Consider the following 7,738-nt stretch of genomic DNA (forward strand, 5'->3'; position numbering starts at 1 on the left):
AAACTGGGACACCTGCTCCCCAATGTTTATAGCAGCAATGTCCACAATAGCCTGTCCATCGAAAGATGAATGGATAAATAAGATGTGGTCTATCTGTACAATGGAATATTACTCAGCCACTAAAAATGATGAATACCCACCATTTCCTTCAATGTGGATGGAACTGGAGGGTATTATGCTGAGTGAAGTAAGTCAATTGGAAAAGGACAATCATCATATGGTTTCACTCATACAGGGAATATAAAAAAAATAGTGAAAAGGATTATAAGGGAAAGGAGGGGAACTGAGTGGGAAAAATTAGAGAGAGAGACAAACCATGAGAGACTCCTAACTCTGGGAAATGAACAAAGGGTAGTGGAAGGGGAGGCGGGTCGGGGGATGGGGTGACAGGGTGATGGACACTGAGGGGAGCACTTGACAGGATGAGCACTGGGTGTTATACTATATGTTGGCAAATCAAACTTCAATAAAAATATATATATCAAAAAATACAAAATAAAAAATGGATAGAAGCAATGTCCACAATAGCCAAACTGTGGAAGGAGCCTCGGTGTCCATCGAAAGATGAATGGATAAAGAAGATGTGGTATACATAGGTATACAATGGAATATTACTCAGCCATTAGAAACGACAAATACCCACCATTTGCTTCAACTTGGATGGAACTGGAGGGTATTATGCTGAGCGAAATAAGTCAGTCGGAGAAGGACAAACATTATATGGTCTCATTCATTTGGGGAATATAAATAATAGTGAAAGGGAATAGAAGGGAAGGGAGAAGAAATGGGTAGGAAATATCAGAAAGGGAGACAGAACATAAAGACTCCTAACTCTGGGAAACGAACTGGGGGTGGTGAAAGGGGAGGAGGGCGGGGGGTGGGGGTGACTGGGTGACAGGCACTGAGGGGGGTACTTGATGGGATGAGCACTGGGTGTTATTCTGTATGTTGGCAAATTGAACACCAATAAAAAATAAATGTATTATTAAAAAATAAAAGTAATAATTAATAAATAAATAAAAACAAAGAAAACATAGATGGCCAATAGACACATGAAAAGATGCTCAATGTCACCAATAATCAAGGAAATACAAATCAAAACTACAATAAGATATCACTTCAGGGATCCCTGGGTGGCGCAGCAGTTTGGTGCCTGCCTTTGGCCCAGGGCGCGATCCTGGAGATCCAGGATCGAATCCCACGTTGGGCTCCCGGTGCATGGAGTCTGCGTCTCCCTCTGCCTGTGTCTCTGCCTCTCTCTCTCTCTCTCTCTCTGTGTGACTATCATAAATAAATAAAAATTTTTAAAAAAAGATATCACTTCACACCAGTCAGAATGGCTAAAATCAACAACACAAGAAATAACAGGCATTGGCAAAGATACAGCAAAAGTGTGTTTATGTATTTTTTAAAAGATTTTATTTATTTCTTCATGATAGACACAGAGAGAGGCAGAGACAGAGGCAAAGGGAGAAACAGGCTCTGTGAAGAGAGTCTGATGCGGTACTCGATCCCAGGACTGCAGGATCACACCCTCACCCAAAGGCAGACTCAACCACTGAGCCACCAGCCATGCCTACTTTTTCCTTTCCTTAGCATTACCAGCAGCTGTACAGTCAAACCATTTGGTGGTGCTTCAGATTTCCTATTGATGAGGGAACAAAGAATATAAGAACGGCCCCCACAAGGAAGCTTCCTGACTAGCTTATGAAAGGGTTCCTACAACTCTGTGAGATGAGCATCAATCTACCACTCATTCAACAAGAAAACATGCCTGATATCCCAAAACCAGGAATGAGCAAGACCAAGAAACACATTCTGGGTTCTTTTTTTTTAAAAAAAAAAACATTTTTTAAATTTTTATTTATTTATAATAGTCACAGAGAGAGAGAGAGAGGCAGAGACATAGGCAGAGGGAGAAGCAGGCTCCATGCACCGAGAGCCCGATGTGGGATTCGATCCCTGGTCTCCAGGATCGCGCCCTAGGCCAAAGGCAGGTGCTAAACCGCTGCACCACCCAGGGATCCCCACATTCTGGGTTCTTTACTGGCAAAGCCTATGCTCTTTCTACTAAGTCGCTCCTTATTTTTTTAATTTTTTATAAAATTTAACTTAGTTAAAATATATGATATCATTAGTTTCAGAGGTAGAATTCAGTGATTCATCAGTTGCTTACTACACTGAGTGTTCATCACATCACATGCCCTCCTTATAGCCCATCACCCAGGTACCCCATCGCCCCACCCACCTCTCCTCCAGGAACTTTCATTTTTTTTCTCTAGAATTGAGAGTCTCATGATTTCCTACACTCTCCGTTTTCCTCTTATTTTATTTTTCTTTCCCTTGCTCTATGTTCATCTGTTTTATTTCTTAAATTTCACATATGACTGAAATCATATAATCACTCTCTTGTGTAACCAGAGAGGGTGCAGAGACAATGACTTGGATGGAGAGCCTCACTGGATGCCTGGCAACACATAGGAGAGGGATTCGAGGAGGGAGCATCTCCTAAATCTACAAATACAGCCTCAGACTGACTCAGATGCCTGGTAGTAAATTTTCCCCCAATGCTAGGCACCACACTGTCTGCAATCCTCGGGAGACTGCTGGGTGTTAGCAACTTTCAGAGGCCACAGCTTTGACTCTGTGTTGATGAAAGGAAGCAGCCCACACAGAATCCTGAAGCCTGCTGGTATTTCCAGTATGAATTCACAGACTCAGCAAGCATGCCAAGGACTTATTTTCTGCCCAAGGCAGTGCTGGGTTTAAAAGCAGTCACACCAAACAAGCTCCAGCATGATCTTCGCTTTCAGGAAACTTACAGAAACGAGGAAGGTGATGTCTTAAGTGATCAGTTCCAAAAAGACACGTGATTTAGGAAAAGAACCTGGTTTCTGGCTTCTGCCTTGGATGTAGAAACCTGCCAGGCACTGCCACCAAAGCAACAAGAAAAGGCTGAATAATCAACAAAAACATAATTTCCTTGAACCCATCAGAGAGCTGAGGTCACAGGCAAACCACTAGCCAGAAATCTAGAAGAGAAATGGACAAGAGCACTGGCTCACCTGTAGCATGGGATGAATACAGTGCCACCAGACAAGAGGGGGAGATTTCTGCTAGAAGTTTTAACAGATTGCTAAAGGCAAGGGTGGGCTGGTGTGAGGGTGGAGAATTTGGGAGCATTGGACACAAGGACTTCTCACCCACCTCTCTTCTGGGACCATCATCAGGCAGTCAGGAGGAAGGTTGGGGATAGGGACAGAGATTGGGGAAGCTCTCCTCCTCAACCAGATCCACAAGTTCATGGTCTGTCTCCCAAGTTACCACCACATTTTTGCCAATGGTTCCTATACCATGTAACCACATAGGCTTTTTCTAATGCCTGGCACCGGGTCTCTCACCATGTTTCCAGCTGAAATTTCTTCACCTCTCTACAGCTGCTTTCTTGCTGCCAAATTCCAAAGTCAACTCCACATTTTAAGTTTTTCTTACAGCAGCATCCTATTTCTGATACTAACTTCTGTGTCCATTACATTATGTGCTCATAATTCTGTGAAATTCAATCTAGGCTGAAGTCAGCTGGGCAGTTCTGCTGATAGTCTCACCTAGAGTCACTCATGCAACCGCTGTCACCTGGAGGCTTGCAAGGGGCCATCTGGTCCTAGATGGCCTCACTTATATGCCTGCTGATTAGTGCCAACCATCAGCAAGGCCCTCTTCATGTGGTCTCTCATCCTAGAGGAGAGGTTGGCTGAGGCTTCTTCACATTTTGCTCTTAAGACTAACCATAATTTGGAGTGACTGGGTGGCTTAGTCAGTTAAGTGCCTGGCTCTTGATTTCAGCTCAGATCATGATCTCAGGGTTGTGAGAGGAAGCCCTGGGTTAGGCTACACAGTCAATGGAGATACTGCTTAAGGTTCTCTCCCTCTCCCCCTCCCATAAGAGTGCTTTCTCTCTCCCTCCTGCTCCCTCTCTATACATATAAAAATCTTTAAAAAAAATAAAAAGACTCTAACCATAACTAAAAGAGGGAAAACCTCAGCGTGGGTTTTTCAAGCCTGCCATGTTTGATAATGTTCCATTAGCCAAAGTCCCACAATCCAGCTCATCTTCATGAAGTAGAGAAATATAACCTCTTGATGGGAGGAGCAGCAAAGTCCCTGAGGGATAGGAGGAATTATTGCAGCAATCATCCACTACATCATTATTCACACACACACACACACACACACACACACACACACACAAATGCAAACTAAAACACAAGAAACCACTTACACATCCACTAACATAGCTAAAATTAAACTAGCAGGAGGAGTTAAGATGGTGGAAGAGTAGGGGACCATAATTTTGTCTGGTCCCTGGAATTCAGCTAGATAGCTATCAAATCATTCTGAACACCTACAAAATCAACCAGAGAACTGAGAAAAGAATTACTGTAATTCTTCAAATAGAAAAGCAACCACCTTTTTTCAGGGTAGAAGGTGTGGAGATGTGAATCCAAGGTGATATCAGAAGATAAACCGCAGGGGTAGGGGGGCTTCTGTAAGCTGGGTACCAGAAAGTGTCAAAAGCAGCAGAGCACAAAATCAGAACTTTTAGAAGTCTGCTCCAGTGGGGGACGTCCCTGCCTGATGCTCAGGTGGTGAGGCAGAGCAGTCTCAAGTGTGACAGCATGGTCTCACAATCCCTAGGATCACAAAAAAAGAAAGGAAGGAAGGAAGGAAGGAAGGAAGGAAGGAAGGAAGGAAGGAAGGAAGGAAGGAAGGAAGGAAGGAAGGAAGGAAAGAAAGAAAGAAAGAAAGAAAGAAAGAAAGAAAGAAAGAAAGAAAGAAAGAAAGAAAGAAAGAAAGAAAGAAAGAAAGAAATGGGCATGCCTGAGTGCAGCAAAGTTCCCAGGCATTGTATCAGGGAAGCCAGCAGCAAACAGTGAACCCATTCTGGCTTTCTGCTAGGTGTTGCCATAAACCTCAAACCCAGGCATCAGGCGACCAAACTCCAAGCAGAGGCCCAGCAAGAGGCAGAACTGGGGTGAGGCATCTCCTCCCTCCCCAGGGAAAAGCAGCACAGATGTGTGCTGCAGTAATCTGTAAAGTATGGAGATGCAAAATAGGGTCACATGCCTGAGATAAAAACACTCAGAAATAGGCTGGGTGAACACTGAGTGCGGGCAATGACCAGGAAGACAATGGTGATTGACTGCTTTTCTTTTTTTTCTTTTCATTTGTTTTTATTGAAGTAAGCTTTGCCAACATATAGTATAACACCCAGTGCTCATTCCATCAAGTGCCCTCCTCAGTGCTCATCACTCAGTTACCCCAACCCCCCGCCCACCTTCCCTTCCACAACCCTTTGTTCATTTCCCAGAGTTAGGAGTCTCTCATGGTTGGTCTCCCTAATTTTTCCCACTCAGTTCCCCTCCTTTCCCTAATAATCCCTTTCACTATTTCTTATAGCTCCCTTATGAGTAAAACCATATGATTGGGATGCCTGTCTTTGGCCCAGAGCATGATCCTGGAGTAACGGGATTGAGTCCTGCATCGGGCTCCTTGCATGGAGCCTGCTTCTCCCTCTGCCTGTGTCTCTGTCTTCTTCTGTGTCTCTCATGAATAAGTAAATAAAATCTCAAAAAAAAAGAAACCACAATGAGATACCACCTAACACCAGTGAGAACGGGGAACATTAACAAGGCAGGAAACCACAAATGCTGGACAGGATGCGGAGAAAAGGGAACCCTCTTACACTGTTGGTGGGAATGTGAACTGGTGCAGCCACTCTGGAAAATTGTGTGGAGGTTCCTCAAAGAGTTAAAAATAGACCTGCCCTACAATCCAGCAATTGCACTGCTGGGGATTTACCCCAAAGATACAGATGCAATGAAACGCCGGGACACCTGCACCCCGATGTTTCTAGCAGCAATGTCCACGATAGCCAAACTGTAGCAGGAGCCTCGGTGTCCACCGAAAGATGAATGGATAAAGAAGATGTGGTTTATGTATACAATGGAATATTACTCAGCCATTAGAAATGACAAATACCCAGCATTTGCTTCAACGTGGATGGAACTGGAGGGTATTATGCTGAAAGGGATAAATAGTGAAAGGGAATAGAAGGGAAGGGAGAAAAAATGTGTGGGAAATATCAGAAAGGGAGACAGAACATAAAGACTCCTCACTCTGGGACCCGAACTAGGTAGGGGTGGTGGAAGGGGAGGAGGGCGGGGGGTGGGGGTGAATGGGTGACAGGCACTGAGGGTGGCACTTGACAGGATGAGCACTGGTGCTATTCTGTATGTTGGCAAATTGAACACCAATAAAAAATAAATTTATTATTAAAAAAAAAGAAACCGTATGATGATTGTTCTTCTCCAATTGATTTAATCTATTCAGCCTAATACCCTACAGTTCCATCCGTGTCAAAGCAAATGGTGGGTATTCGTTCTTTCTGATGGTTGAGTGATATTCCATTGTGTATATATATACCACATCTTCTTTATCCATTCATCTGTTGAAAGACATCGTGGCTCCTTCCACAGTTTGGCTATTGTGGACATTGCTGCTAGAAACATCAGGGTGTGGGTGTCCTGGCATATCACTACATCGGTATCTTTGGGGTAAATACTCAGCAGTGCAATTGCTGAGTCATAATGTAGCTCTATTTTTAAGCTTTTGAAGAACCTCCACACAGTTTTCCAGAGTGGCTGCACCAGTTCACATTCCCACCAACAGCGCAAGCGTGTTCCCTTTTCTCCACACCCTCTCCAACATTTGTTGTTTCCTGTCTTATTAATTTTCCCCATTCTCACTGGTGTGAGGTGATATCTCATTGTGGTTTTGATGTGTATTTCCCTTTGGCAAGTGATGTGGAGCATTTTTTCATTTGCTTGTTGGCCATGTCTATGTCTTCCTCTGTGAGATTTCTCTTCATGTCTTTTGCCCATTTCATGACTGGATTGTTTGTTTCTTTGGTGTTGAGTTTAATAAGTTCTTTATAGATCTTGAATCCTAGCTCTTTATCTGATACGTCATTTTAAACATCTTCTCTCATTCTGTAGGTTGTCTTTTAGTTTTGTTGACTGTTTCCCTTGCTGTGCAGAAGCTTTTTATTTTAAGCCCCAATAGTTCATTTTTGCTTTTGTTTCCCTTGCCTTCATAGATGTATCTTGCAAGAAGTTGCTGTGGCCAAGGTCAAGGAGGTAGTTGCCTGTGTTCTCCTCTAGGATTTTGACAGATTCTTGTCTCACATTTAGATCTTTCATCCATTTTGACTTTATCTTTATGTATGGTGTAAGGGAATGGTCTAGTTTCATTATTCTGCATGTGGATGTCCAATTTTCTCAACACCATTTATTGAAGAGACTGTTCTTTTTCCATGGGATATTCTTTTTTTTATCTTACTCATTTGGGGAATATAAATAATAGTGAAAGGGAATAGAAGGGAAGGGAGAAGAAATGGGTAGGAAATATCAGAAAGGGAGACAGATCATAAAGACTCCTAACTCTGGGAACCGAACTAGGGGAGGTGGAAGGGGAGGAGGGCGGGGGGTGGGGGTGAATGGGTGACGGGCACTGAGGGGGGCACTTGACGGGATGAGCACTGGGTGTTATTCTGTATGTTGGCAAATTGAACACCAATAAAAAATAAATTTATTATTAAAAAAAATAAAAAATTAAAAAATAAAAAGAAAGGAAGAAAAAGAAAAACTAGCCACAAGAGGGCAGAGTGTGTGGTTCCACT

Source organism: Canis lupus, chromosome 20, assembly GCF_003254725.2.
Source record: "Canis lupus dingo isolate Sandy chromosome 20, ASM325472v2, whole genome shotgun sequence".
NCBI lineage: Eukaryota > Metazoa > Chordata > Mammalia > Carnivora > Canidae > Canis > Canis lupus.